The sequence below is a fragment of the Dendropsophus ebraccatus genome, chromosome 2 (genome assembly GCF_027789765.1).
Source record: "Dendropsophus ebraccatus isolate aDenEbr1 chromosome 2, aDenEbr1.pat, whole genome shotgun sequence".
In the NCBI taxonomy this organism is placed as follows: Eukaryota; Metazoa; Chordata; class Amphibia; order Anura; family Hylidae; genus Dendropsophus; species Dendropsophus ebraccatus.
In genome coordinates this window covers 39,670,943-39,686,270 of record NC_091455.1, presented here as the reverse complement: position 1 = coordinate 39,686,270, position 15,328 = coordinate 39,670,943, and the positions used below count along the sequence as shown (strand labels likewise).

Genomic DNA, 15,328 nt, shown 5'->3' with positions numbered 1-15,328 from the left:
ATGATCTTGGGCAATGTGTATGGTTACTTAGCTCCCACATATCATTTTGTATCTTGAAAACATCAGGAGACAAGTGAAATAATGACGGTATGCCTACAGGGTATCATGTACTATGCTATAATTGCAGTGTGCTACATAAGTATGGCCTAGGTGATGCCATGCTACTTCTGCAGACTCACATCCAGCTGGTTTTGACGTAATAATAGAGTTATGTTATTTTTTCCATTAAACATTGCCCTGCTGAAAAGTATCCCGAGGACCAGGACTTGTCAGCTGTCAGCGGTGTTTCTCTAATCTACAAGCTGTGCTCATAGTAAACTGTGATTACTGGTGGCAGCTGTAATAACTGCGATTTCACCAGGGTCAGCACTACACACAAATCACACTACTTACTTTCATCTAGGTCAAAGTTGTCACTGGCAAAGGCAATGAGATGTCCTGGTGAAACTCCAGTGCAAACTGGATCAAATCAATGTTCATTTTCAAAATGGAAAAAAGTTATTCACCAATCCACCTAATTATCCAAATTACTCTAGAATTGTTTTAGAACAGCGATGGGGAACAAGCTGTTGCAAGACTACCATTCCCATCACGCCTGGACAGCCATTGTGATTCCATTGGAGCTTTACAACAGATTTTTTCCCCAAAAATTTCACCCTTTGCCTAAAACCAAAGGGGTAATATTAGTCCTTGAGAAAAGCGTCATAGACATGTGGAGACGTCATAGGTCATTCATGCTCCACTGAGAATCCTAGAAAAATGTGCGGAGCAGTTCTCAGAAGCCACCTTAAGGATACAGCTTTCACTTTAAGCCAGTGTTTGACCCTATATAAGAAGCCTTAAAACATGACTGGTGATTTAAAGAGGAGGCTCTGTAAAATTAAAAAAAGGCAGGTGGGGGGTGCAGGAAAATAATAAACAAAGCAAACCTAGCCCCTTGCCTCTGTAGCACTGCTCCTGGGTCTCACTGACGGCCACTGGATATCATTTTTGGCTGGAATCCGGGTAAATCAAGTATACGGCTCTTCCAGCTGCAAAATTACGGCCCGGCTGGGCGACTGCACGCTAAACCGGACAGTGCCTGGGGCGGTGTCCTGCCCCAGTCACTGACTGGCTGAAAAAGCAATCGATTACCTGGGTATGTGAAATTGGTGATGGAAGAGCCAGCTACAGGCAGCTGTCAACAGGACCCAGGAGTGACACTACGGGGCACAGGGATGGGTAAGAATACTTTGTTTATTATTCTCCTGCATCCCCACCTCCCCCCCCCCACACACACACACACACGGCCGCCTTCCTCCCTTTTTATAATTTCACAGGACTTCTCCTTTAAGCCAAGCCAGACAATTCTCCAGAAGGGTAGGTTGCCCATCTGTAGCCAGTTGTGTAAGGGTTGGTTATGGTACGGTGCATGAAAAGAGTGAGGACCAAGGGGTTAAAATTTCTCCTTGAGGACAGCATCATAAAGATATACTGTATGGTGACTGATGGGTAACCTCTCTGTCTGGAGAGTTGTCACCTTTGGTTTAAATCCCCAGTCATGTTCTATGGCTTCAAAGGTCATGAGTAAAATGACAAAAAGAAGACACAAATAAAATAATTTTCACAAGATCATTGGGTCTTTGACTGCAAGGAGAACTATTACACTGGACGATTATCATGCAGAAAATCGTTCTAAATTAAACGATAATCGTTCTGTGTAATAGCAGGCAACAATCAAAAAATTGTTCGTGTCTCATTGATCGTTGATTTAGATCTGACCCTAAAATCATCCTTAATTGTTTACTAATCATTCCCTGTAATGGTGCATTTACACGGAACGTTTAATGAACGATTAACGATTTCGAAGTAACAATGTGTTTTTTATAAAGATCAGCATTTAGACGGAACGATAGATCATTTGAAAAAATCGTTATTGCGATCATTTTAAGATCACTTAATCCCATCTCACACATAGGGTGAATCGGTGAGAGACTGTTTAGACGAAGCGATCTGCGAATTTAAAGTGAACAACCAATGACGATTTGAGAACTTATTGAAATATCACGATGAACGATTTCTCGCTCGTCACTTGATCGTTTGCTGTGTTTACATGAGCCGATTATCGCTCAAATGCGATCGTTATCGCAAAAATTCCACATCGTTCATTCTTTTGCTGGGATCAGATGATGTAAACGATAGTAGAAACAACCGTTGTAACGATGGTAACTAACAACTATTGTTCTGTGTAACACGGTGAACGATTTCTGGGGAATGATAAACAACCTCGTTTGCAATCGTTTATGGTTAAAAATCCCTTTGTCTAATAGGACCCTAAGAAACACGTACAACCCGTAGACATGATGTTTTATAATGGCAAGAAAAAAAAATATTATATGTAATACTATATTAGTAGGAAGATGGAAGAACTTACATGGCTCTGGGGGACAAAATGCACTGTTGATGGTCATTGGGAGTAGGAAATAAATGATATTTCCTTCTCAGTGCTAGGTCTCCTTTAAGAAGTCTTCCGTTTCCATGAAGTAATAAAGCATTGCTTGTGCAGATCTCTGCCCTGGATCTGTTGATTTCCTGCATCACTGGCCTGTTTGCCATCTCTCTCTGTGTCTTCGCTATTAGTAACATTGGTTTTGAGTCTCTTTCCAGCCAAGCCTCATTAGCTTTTCTTTTGGATGCGAGAGAAAACCGCTAGCAAGCACTTTTCAAACAGAATAAAGAAATATTCCAGACAACGTGTACTAGAGATGTGAGCGGCAAAGTCTCCTCTCAGGTGGTAAAGATCTCCTTTAAACAAGAACAGGTGGCTACGCAGAAGGATTTTTTTTTTTGCAGACTCACTTAGAATATATGAAAATGAAAAGGTTTCTTTTTAAGTTGATAGGAGAATATGAGCTTGTTATGGAAGGATATATGGATATAAATAAATGGTGTCCACATAGACAAGCATGTGCAGTGCTAGAACGATGCAATATACTAAGGACAGTAATTCAGTCATCTATATGAAGGATTGTGGCAACGAATATAATATGCAAATCTAATGCATCTGTAGAGCAGTCTTCATGAGTGTACTAAATAAATGATAACACAACTTGTCCCCCTTCCCTTGCTGGTAGGCAGCCATGGCCCCTTGAGACCACCACTTGGAGCTATAATCCACAGTATAGAATGCCACCTGCTCTCTCAGGGACAGATGCAAAGTGACATTTTCCCATTTCTGATCCAAATGTGAAAGGACAGAGTCTACGGCTAACTTCAATGAATCGTGGCATAAGGATAAGGCTGGGTTCACACATAGTGCTTTGCTACAATGTCTGCTCTCAGCATTGCACACCCCACAACATCACCGGCTACTACTTTAACATATTGTAAGCCCTGGGGGAACATCATAACTATTATTACAAGTGCAACTGCCTTCTTCCTATGTCATCCTTGGGGACTATAGGGATTCTAGTGGAAACACTTGAGCCACTGCGACCACCAAGATTTGTGACCACAGAAGACTACGACCCTACAAGAGCCAGTAATTTCCAATGGCTCTCCAGTCTCAGGCCACCACACTCCTAGGCTGCTGCATTACAGTTTGTACTAAGCTGTATAAAGCATAATGAGACTTTCATTTTCTGCTTTCACAATACTGTTTTGTGATTGGATTATCAATACATTGTGATTGGATCATCCATACATTGTGATTGGATCATACATACGTTGGGATTGGATCATCCATACACTGTGATTGGATCATACATACACTGTGCTTGGATCATACATACATTGTGATTAGATCATACATACATTGTGATTAGATCATACATACACTGTGCTTGGATCATACATACATTGTGATTAGATCATACATACACTGTGCTTGGATCATACATACATTGTGATTAGATCATACATACGTTGTGATTGGTTCATTCATACATTGTGCTTGGATCATACATACATTGTGATTGGATCATACATACATTGTGATTAGATCATACATACATTGTGATCGGATCATACATACACTGTGCTTGGATCATACATACATTGTGATTAGATCATACATACATTGTGATTGGATCATACATAGAATTCTTAATATATTAAGTTCTTTGGCCAAAATCTCACAAATCCCTTAAGACTACAGACATAACAGATTAGCCATAAAACCTGGCGGCCATTAGGCAGTAACATATACAATTTGTAAGTCTCATATTATACTGCTGGAATCTTTTGCGCTGATATACTGAACCAGATCGTGTTTAGACACTAAGCAGTACAGCAAGGAGAGCATGGAACACTCTCCTAAAGCTACTAAACCCATTGGTTTTGTAGGTGCAATAGTTAAAGGAGTTATCTTATTAGAGGATATGGCTAGTGGGTGACTACCCCTTTTATCCAGAGCAATCCAATACCATAAAGCATCAGAACTAAATTGCATGCCGACATGCTTACTTACTAGTCTCGGTTGTACAACGTTCAATATAAGGATTTAAATGTTTTTGCCCTTCATTCCTTTTATCGAGAACTCTATGAATGCAAATGTATTGTAATTACCGGTTCGTGAAAATTGCTGTTATAAAGCTGGGGTGTTAACCAAGCAGCATAATAGTAATAGCATTGTCAATTAAGAATAATTAACAATAGCTATCTAGGTAGTAATAAATTAAATTCAAGAAAATAAAATATAAATAATGAAGGCCTTTAGAAATTTTACAGTGTTCTGTGACATGAGTGGAAATAGATGATTTGGTCTGTATTGGTGCTGTTCGCCCATCAGTACTTTAACTGTCTGCACTCCTATGGTGCCCTCTGTCTCCAGAGTCCCCTGCTGCCAAAATCCCACTCAGCCAGTCACTGACTAAGGGACAGCACAGAGGCCAGTGATTGGCAGAGCAGGCTATCACTCTCCAGACACAAGAGTAACAGCCTGCTCAGCCAATCACTGGCCTCAGTGCTGTCCCGTCTCAGTCAGTCAGTGTTTGATGGGAGATGAGAGTAACAGCCAGCTCAGCCAATCAGTGACTGACGGGACAGTGCTGCAGCCAGTGATTGGCAGTCAGTCTTGTCTGGAAAGTGACAGCCCCCTCCGCCAATCACTGGTCACGGTGCTGTCCCATCTCAGTCAGTAATTGGCTGAGTGGGCTTGAGGTGGATGGAGACACCAAATGGCATCGGGGGAGTGCGGACACGTAAGCATATAATTTTTTTTTTGTTTGACGCTCATCCCTCATAGATAGGTAGATACATAGACTGGGAACTGCTTCCAAAAAATGAGCACATCTAATCCATTTTGTTAATGTGATTCTGACAAATGTATAGGTCATTCAGACCTAACGTAAAAATGACATTGATTGAGTCAAAGAGGCGGGGCTTAGGGATCCCGTACTCTACTATGCCTTGTTGCTAGTCTTGCACACCCCTCCTCAGTTTGGTAACGCCATACTTCATCTATCACCTTTATAATCTTGGGATTATAACTTTATTAGGATTTAGCTTTTATGTGAAAAACTTAAAAAAGGTAAGATTACAAAATAAAAGTATTAGAAAAATCATGTCCTAATCCTGAAAATTTTAATAAATTTTACATTTACAATTTGATTTACAAAATTATTTTCTAGCAATTTTTTTTTCCAATTATTTCCTTAGTCACTGCTACAGATGAAAAACGTAACACTTGGTTATTATAACCCACAAATGACAAGTCAAGATGCCGGTCGACAGGAACCAGTTGATTATAGGTCAAACCCATGGGTTGTGGAGGCTGAAATGGTCTCAATTACTGCTGATTACAGAGCAAAGCGTGTCACCTGATTATAGCTCATAGAGGTCGTCTATAGTCTCTATGTCTGTACTCGGCTACAATGTATTTGTTAAGATAATTAAGCGGAAAAAACTGCACATTTCAATGATGCATAGAGGATAATGTAGGAGGTCGCGTACCACACAGGGACCTGTGACACCGAGCACTTCACGAGCCATAAAGCTCCTATGGGTTATATAATGGATGACATATTGGTATGTCTCCATCTCTTAATTATGGTATTGTCTAGCATTGCTTATCTACAGGATCACCAACCAACAATGAACCACAATCATCTTGATAAAGATCTAGATCGGGCTGAAACATTGGCTACTTGAATTCTACAAGAGTCATAATAAATCCTTGACCCACTTTGAAGCGTTGACTACTAATTACTTCAATTAAACATGAAATGGATAATAATTGTGTCCTATATGATGACACGCTAAGGGTCCTATTACACAGAGCGATTTTTAACGATTAACGACTAACGATAAACGATCGCAAACGAGATTTTTTTTATCGTTAACCTGAAATAGTTCACCATATTACACAGAACGATTGTGGTTACTGTGATCGTTATTCCGATAGTTACTATGATCGTTTATTCCTTCTGATCCCAGCAAAACAATGTGCAATTACACTGAACGATTAGTGAACAAATGCGGAACTTGAGCGAACGAATGTGGAATTACAGCGAACGATTAGCAAACGATTAAAGATAATTTTAGGTTCAGATCTAAATCAACGATCAACGACATACGAACGATTTTTCGATCGTTACCTGCAATTGCACAGAACGATTATCGTTTAAATTTAAACGATAAAACGATTCTCGCACAATAATCGTCCCGTGTAGATAATCGCCCTAAAACTACCTAGTAGTGTGTCTCCATATGGCACCATATTATAATGGTAGTCTCCCCGAAAACAAAACCTTCTAGAGGAGAGTACCTTCTTAAAGGGAAACGCAGCAGGTTAGACTAATCAAACCTGATGATATTCCTATAGCGCATGGGACGCTGAGGATGAAGGTAAGTTTGTTACCCTGATCCTCCGCACCATTTCTGTGCAGTCTGTAGTTAAATGTCTAGACTAGTAAGGTGGTTTGGTGCAGTGGGGAGTAACTATGGCCCCAAGTGCACCGATCCACCCCGGCTGGCCTGTGCCTTCTAATGAATATCAGTGGAGTGGGCTAGCTGAGGGCAGGCTGTATCAGGGCACTGGGGTGGTAGTCCCTTCCTCAGTGCACCAAACCACCTTACTAGCCTAGAGATTTAACTGCAGACTGCACAGGCAAAGAGGATGAAAGCAAGAAACTTACCTTCATCCGCAGAGTCCCATGGGCTATAGGAACATATAAGCAGGTTAGGGTCCTATTACACGGAGCGATTTTTAACAATTAACAACTAACGATACATGATCACAAATGAGATTGTTTATCCTTAACCTGAAATCGTTCACCATATTAACTAGAGCGATGGTCGTTAGTTAAGATTGTTACTATGATCGTTATTCCTTCTGATCCCAGCAAAACAATAAACAATGTGCAATTACACTTGAGCGAACGAATGTGGAATTAGCGAACTATTAACGATAATTTTAGGTTCAGATCTAAATCATCGATCAACGACATAACGATGAACGATTTTCCGATCGTTGCCTGCAATTACACAGAACGATTATCATTTAAATTTGAACAATATAACGATTTATTGCACAATAATCGTCCCGTGTAATAGGACCCTTAGATTGGTCTAACCAGCTGATAATTGCCCTTTAAAGGAGGTAATAAGATTAAAAACTATATGGTCTCGTAGTTAAAAGTCTGAAGTATAGAAAAAGGGAGCAGTTCTCCGCACTTCTGACCATCCCTCTCGGAGGTGACTGACAGCTGTCAGCTATATATCTAAATACATGACAGTCCATCAATACTGTGCGGATGGTGAAAGATTTTGTGCCATTCCAGCTAATATGCCAGAACAGAAGGTGGATAGATTTCACTTTCTTACTTCATGTCTATTTGCAGTAATGCCGAGTACTAGCATTATATATATCAGCTAGATGTATAGATGTATAGATCTTTTTTTTATAATTCGTTTATCTCGTTTTCTCAAGGATCTGGATGCGTCTCCTGATGACACAGTCAGAATCCAATGTTGTTTTACTAAGCAGCCCAGTAATTAAAGGGAGCTCATTAATTTGTAGTGACCGGAGTCAATGAAAGAGATCGATATTTCGCTTTAAGTGCATTCTTATATTCCTAAAAGCAATCCTTAATTGGGAAACGCTTTTAATATCGCCGACACTGCTTTAGAGATAAATTGTCTTGTTTTTAATGGCAAAATCAGGAGAGATTATAGGCTAAAGTAAGCGTTTTTTCTGGATGTGCCGCCACGATCATCCGCAAACTATACTGTGTCATGTAAAATGTGTATTCTTCCTCAAATATATCTGTCATAATAAATGGTTTCTGATCTATAATAGACTATTAGAATCAATAACACAGTATTTGCCACAAGCTGATGACAGCATGCCAAGGAAAAGTGGTTAACAGCCGCACAATTTTGTTGGTGAAACTGAAGTATTACTAGAAAAACCATTGTCCACGGTTTTGTTTCAATGCAACAGCCTTGTTTTTACAGTTCCTAGATTAAAATGTATCCCCCACCTTAGGGGCGTAGCTAGGATTTACGGGGCCCCATATCAAAAAATTTTAAGGGGCCACCCTTCCCTACGCACAACCCAACGCACTGTGTGTGCGTATATATATATATATGTATATACATATATACTGTGTGTATATATATATATAAATATATATATATATATATATATATATATATATATATATATACACTTCACTGCTGGTGCACTGATAACCCCTGACCTCTGCACAGAACTCTGCACATTTTCCTTCCCTACTTGATTGCAGCTGGAGAACAGAGGTCAGAGGCTATCAGAGCAGTGAAGCAGAGATCTCTATCTTCTGCTTGTTAACCCTTTCTTTGTGTTGCAGCATGTAAGTAAACATTGGGCCACTTACACACTACAGTACATGAGGGGTTAAGCAGAAGGACACACTCTCTTACCTTCTCCCCTGGGCCCCCCTCCTGCACGGGCCCCATAGCAATGGCCTACCCTGCCTATATGGTAGCTACGCCACTGCCCCATCTAAAGGATAGGGGACAAGGGATCCTCACCAATCACAATAATGGAGGTTTGCTGTCCCAAAAGTGAATAGAACAACAACCGCTCCTTCACTGTGGGACTAGACAAGCACTGTAGTAACTTTTCACGACACAAACAGAATACATTATAGCAAAACCCTCAAATAGCAAAAATTTCCACCAGAATGTTACATATAACATTACCCTAAAGAGTGTCGTCACGCTTTAAGTTGGTAATTTCACACTTCTTATCTCAGGATATGTTGGGCAATAAGGAGAGGATGAGAAGGACAAATGTGAACATTGTTGGCTGTTTCTTTTCTACTTCAAGAGTTTGGAGGGGATTCCAATGCTTGGTCTCCTACTAGAGTGAAGACTCTTTGAGAAGACCACCCAAAATTGTATTGAAAAGTGGTTGTCTCCAAGAAAATAGCCAATATACATAAACTAGTATTGAGCGCCCTAGGGTGGCATATAACTTCTCCAGATGCCAGGAGTTAAATGTTGATCAGTAGAGTTCAGAGAATGTGGCAGAACCCAAAAAGTTTGGTAAGTTCGCTAAACACTATTCATAACATATGATAAATTGATCAACTGCGAAATCTGGACTTCTCAAATAGGTGTTCTTTGTAGAGCTTTTACTTCACGTCAGTATGACCTGAGGTAGATCAGACAATACCTTCAATAGGGTAATGCCCAATTTTCTACTCTCCGATGATGCAGTGCCCCAAGTTAGTGCCATTTTCAGCACTAACCTCCACATCTTTACAACCCAATCTTGTTGGAAATATGGTCTTTCATGGCTTCATCCAACAGTAGTAGATTGGTTGTTGGTTTTTAATCGTTTTGAGTCCCAAATGAGACACTGTCCTGGAAAACAGTGAGGTCAAACATGATTTACACTGAAGTTTACGACCTAACCCGTGGCTCATTCTGCAACACAGATTCTAGATTTATTATATCTATTTTTCTGGTCTGTCTAAAGCCTCAGTCTCTAGGGAAAGGTGTACACTAGTAATGATCCCGATAATGATCTTTTTGCATAACCACTAGAGACGGGAGATATATTAGGAACAGATACTGAATAGCATATCATTATGTAAATGGTTAAACCCATGGAAGATTATAACATGCATAGAATCTCACAGTAAGAAAAAACTAGTTAACAATTTAGCACTGGAAAACAGGCTTTCCTTCATCTTCCTCCTACTAGTATACTGAAGATCGCCACCTCCACCAATTTGTAACATAATCCTCCCTTCCTATTCCAGACACCATGACCAGCAGGGAGGAAAAACAAAGCCTTTCAGGGAAGAAGAACAGCTGCATCCAAACCTCTGGTGGTTTGTAATTTCCAATAATGATTCACCTCATCCATCCCGAGCCTTCAGGATTATTGAGATTTTACGCCCATTGTCTGGCCGTAATTGTTTAGTTTCAGATCTCATCTACAATACAGATGAGATAGTGTTAAGTCTTTTTTGGTATATGTATACTTTTATATTTTTGTTTTCATCTGGTGACATATACTACAAATGTTTCAGCCAAACCCAGTGATTGGACCAGCCGATGATCTAAAGTGTAGGTTGGCCTCCTGATTCTACTTCAATGGCAGATGTTGTAGAAGAAAAGAAGTGGGCATGTTATAAGTGCTTTAGCAGTATTATTCTACTCATATGCACACATGCATTCTCAGCTATAGGAGTGGGTGGATCAGGAGAGCTAGCTGTTGACTAAATCAGCATTCAGCCACAGTTTTTTGTATGGCCAACTTTAATGACCTAAAGGGTGCTAGACACCTTCAAAAACTGATGGCCATCAGTAAAATCTCCCGCTCACCACCTTCCCTCCCCATACCTATGCCGCAGCTTATCTCCTTCTAAACGAAGGGCTCAGCCATGATTTTCCATCATAACCAACCCCTATTACCAACAAAATTATCTGTCAGTAGTTTAGATCACTGTCGGGGCCCTGTACACCTTAGATTGATGTCCAAATGAGCTGCAGGTTCAGCCGACATAAGTCTAAGGTATACGGCTACCATGAGCTGTGATTGGTTACTGTGAAAAAAAGTGAATTTCAGGCAACTTGATAAATTTGGGCCAATGTGTCTCCTGAAAACTAAACCAGAGACAAAGATAAATTGGCTTCCACAGGTGCCCATACACCATAGACTAACATTGGCTGAATCAGCTGACCTTTTGACTCTCCACTGACAATGTTGGTGAAGAGAATGGTTAGTTGTGATGGATTTGTAATGCCCAACCCAATTTTTCTAGAAAATATAAGCACCACCAGAGCAGTCTGTCTACAGTTTACCTCTCCCCATAGAAGAACATGTGTATAGGGTGGTCGGGAGACATGGCCGAACAAACAAGTTGGTCAACAGTCTATGACCACCACTAGAGTATGTTCACATATGTTCGGAGATCCTGCACACTTTTTCTCCAGAATTTTCCATCCATAGGTACAGCACTGTGCCCTATTTTAATCTATAGAGGGCTGGGGTGGACACCACACCCAGTTTGTTGCATCCATTCATAGTGGCAGCTGGTCCCTGGACATATAGTAAGTAAGTGAACTCTAAAAGGTTAATATAGAAAATATAAAATAAACTGGAAAACAACAATGCCGTAACCTGGAGCTATTGTATTTCCCATTTTCCAGGAGCAAACACTTTAGACTGTTTTTGAGAGCTGCTCGTATACCGCAATGTTATTGATGCTGTCAGACCTGCTTTAAACCGCGCTCATCTGAGAGTATATAATCAATAGTTGTCCCATCTAGGATGCGCTTTGTCATTACAAATGTCTATCCCATTCTTATCCCAATAAGTCTTTACAGCGGTTTTCTGGAGCGTCTAATCTTGCAAATGAAAACACCATAAAACACTCCATAGACCGGGGTTCGGAATACGGCTAGTTTTATGTCTGAGGATAGAGCCGGATGAGATAACAACCTCCTAATCACTTTTAGCTTCTTACAATGACTGCAGACATACATTTCATACTACGCCCTATAAAAGCCAAAAGATTGATATCATCGATGATTCTCCATGAACAATATTCACAAAAAACGAAGTTCAACAAGCCAACTAATTGCGGTATCGGGAAGTTCTTCCATTGAAGGATGGCTGGTTGATGGTACAACGTGTTTTACATTTAGTTTTTCTATTCATCCACTATTTTATGTACTGCAGCGCCATATTAAAGTCTTCTCTGTTTGGCGGAAAGCTATAGGACTGTTCATCGTAATCCTCCTGATAGAAATACAGAACTATACCAGAGCAGACAAAAGTCCTGCAACTTAAAGGGACAATCTAGCAAACAGGATGAGAGGTCTATGTGCCTTAAAGGGGTATTCAAAATAACAACAAAGAATGGGGATAAGTGTAAGATCATGTGGGTCTGACCTCATGAATCCCTGATGATCTTGTAAACAAGGCAGCGAGTCTTTTTTTGAATGGCCCTGTACCCAGCTACTTTCAGCATCTCTATAGACATCTCCACATGCTCAATTAAAAGTTATAGGTTACCCCCCTTTTCCATATAAGAAATTGTGAGCACCATTCTAAAGCTTATATTCTGGACATTTCATATCTTACTGTATAAAGGATTTTTTTGTGCACTCTCCGGTCAAAAATGCATGTTACTGTTGGCGGACAGTGCCATCTGGGCAGGGCTTCACGGCCGTCATGTGCCATCTCCCCACCAACAACAGCACTCTTCTTGACTTCATTGGAATGGGCCAATCTGGAGTTCTGACATCACAGAAGAGCAGGGACTAGGCCTCCTGATTGGCCCATTCCGATGACTTCACAGAGATGGGCGGGTACTACGGCGCTGGGAGATGGGGCACGATGGCTGTGAGGACCCGACCAGATGGCACTGTCCACCAACGATAACCACCAAGCACCAAGAAATCCTTTATACAGGTAGATATGAAATGTCCTAAATATAAGCTTAAGAATGGTGCTCAGAACGCCTCATATGAAAAGGAGGTGAGAATATAACTTCAATGCTCACTACCCCGTTCTTGAAATGGCGTAGGGTCTATGCATTAAGACACGCCCTGATTTGACACTTCTTCCGTGGATAGGGGGACAAGTGGTAAAACTCAGAATATCCATTTAAGCCATTTATAACAGATTGCACAAAATTCACTGTGGATTTGCCATTGCAGATTTGGGAACTAATGTACTAATATTTTAAAGATTTTTTTTTTCGGCAATAGAAAATCATAGCTGCTTTCTGCTCTTGTCCTCAGGTTGTATGCACTACTAAAACTTGGCTCCATTCACTACACGGAAACTGAGCTGCAATATCACACACTTTTTGTACCTTGTATGGAAACAATACTATTAGGGGAAAATACATCCATTATATGGCATACTATGGGCCCATGAACAAACTTCCATATACAATATGGGCCCCTAGCATGCTACGGTAGCTATATTTGCAATGCATGGAGCAAGTATAGTAAATTAGGCCATCATTTTGAGACTTTACACCTCATTTAGAGTCTTCGGAAAGCCGAGTGACAGCCCCTATGGGCATTTTATTGGCGCCATCTGGTATCTACATAGGAGACCATAATATCTCAACGTTAAAGCATTTATGCAAACTCAAGAGTGTTCATAGTAAAAAATAAAAAAAAAATGTAAAATGTTGACAGGACACCCGGTAAACACAGAACAGCTGCCATCGCATGAACATGTCCTAACAAGCTTCTACTACATTAAAGTTAATTAGTATTTCTTCTAATTAGAGTCTCCAGCTCCCCCCTCCTTGAGCTGCCGGATGGTACAGTCTGCTCTCCTCCGTCTAAACCTCTATATCTCCATTGCTGTGTAAGGGGCCATGTATGGTTATTGAATTACAGATCATTCACCGGGGAAGGGAAAACAAAGCTACAGGTGACAGAAGGATTAACAGGCGATGGAAATACATGTGAGTATGGCACAGTGTAATCGGATATTGACTACATCATAAACTCTGTACGCTTCAACAACAAGGCCATAAATAAAAATAATTGCAACTTTCCGTCTGTCTGGGCTTCTCCAATACATTTTAATATAATGCTATCAAATAGCGGAGCAATGGATTTATGTGCGGATGTAAATGAATATAAATGGTGTAATGCAGCAAAGCTGAAAATTAGGATACCGTTATATTAAATAGCAGAAACGTAATAAATGTATTAAAAGAGGAATAATCGTTATTGCTTGGGTGAAATGATTTCATATGTTTCGCGATGAATCCGCCATCTTCCCGATGAGTTTTAGTGAGAGGAGATCCTGGAGTGTGTAAATTGTACAGAAACAAGCGGATACAATTGGATTCCTGTGAATTAATCGCAGGGATCACAGCTGCCTTTAAGGCTTAGGCCGGGTTCACACTTAGCAAAACTAGCAGAATTCCGCGGCGGACCGTTAGCCTCCTTCTCACAATGGGAGTCTATGAGAGCCGCGTGCTTTTGCTTTGTCCGCGCTGAAGAATAAACATGTTCATTCTTCAGCGCAGAGAGACGTCCCATAGATTCACATTATGAGAGAGAGGCTAACGGAATTCCGCCACGGAATTCCGCTAGTTTTGCTCAGTGTGAACCCGGCCTTACGCTGACCCCAGCTTACCTTGTGATGGGAACGAGTCTGTGTACTTAACAGCTGCCTATGATAAGCATTTTCATTACAGAGTAGGTAAAGAGTTAAAGGGGCTTTCCAGTGATTTCGTTTTACATATTTAAAATGTCTAGACTGGGCTCAAAAGCATAAAACAATGAGAAAAACATGCAGTTACCTGCCCTGATCTTGTGCCCAACTCTCTGTCTGCCAGTTAAAGCATTTATACAGGATTTAAAAAAAAAAACAGCACCCCCTCTGTCCTCGGGTTGTGTGTGGTGTTACAATTCAGCTTCAATCACTTCAGTAGATCTGAGCTGCACAACCCACACCCAAACTGAGGACAGGGGAGGAGCTGTTTCTGGAAGAAAGCGGCCATGTTTTTCTAAGCCTGCATAACCCCTTTAATTTCACATTATATCCTTATTGGAGCAAGTTTATATATTTTTCTGATATACGTTTCCAAGTACATAGTTCTTGAGTTAAGGGAGTTCTACAATTCTAGATATTGATGGAGCATCATCTTATTAGGTCATCAGTATCTGATCAACTGATCTGACCAACACCCTGCAGCCTTGCTGATCAGCTCTTCAGTATAGCTACCATAGATGGATGTTACCAGATATCAAGGGCTTATCCAGACAGTAGGCCATCAATATAAGAACACTTTTCAATGGAGTTTATGTGGATTATAACTAGTGTTGAGTGGACTTGCCGAACTGTTTGGGTTTGGCAACCTTCTCCGAA

At 40.6% G+C, this 15,328-nt stretch overlaps 1 protein-coding gene and 1 long non-coding RNA gene across 3 annotated transcripts in view; one reads left to right on the top strand and one right to left on the bottom strand.

Moving 5' to 3' along the window:
- The window catches only part of LOC138783121 (uncharacterized), a 53,469-nt gene extending 39,500 nt beyond the window's left edge, over positions 1-13,969 (top strand). The window contains exons 2-3 of the long non-coding RNA XR_011361635.1: positions 10,233-10,304; positions 13,729-13,969. This is a non-coding gene — a long non-coding RNA (uncharacterized lncRNA). The remainder of the gene's footprint in view (positions 1-10,232; positions 10,305-13,728) is intronic.
- MMP16 (matrix metallopeptidase 16) overlaps positions 1-15,328 on the bottom strand; it is a 176,657-nt gene that overhangs the window by 114,322 nt on the left and 47,007 nt on the right. The gene's annotated exons all lie outside the window — the stretch shown is intronic.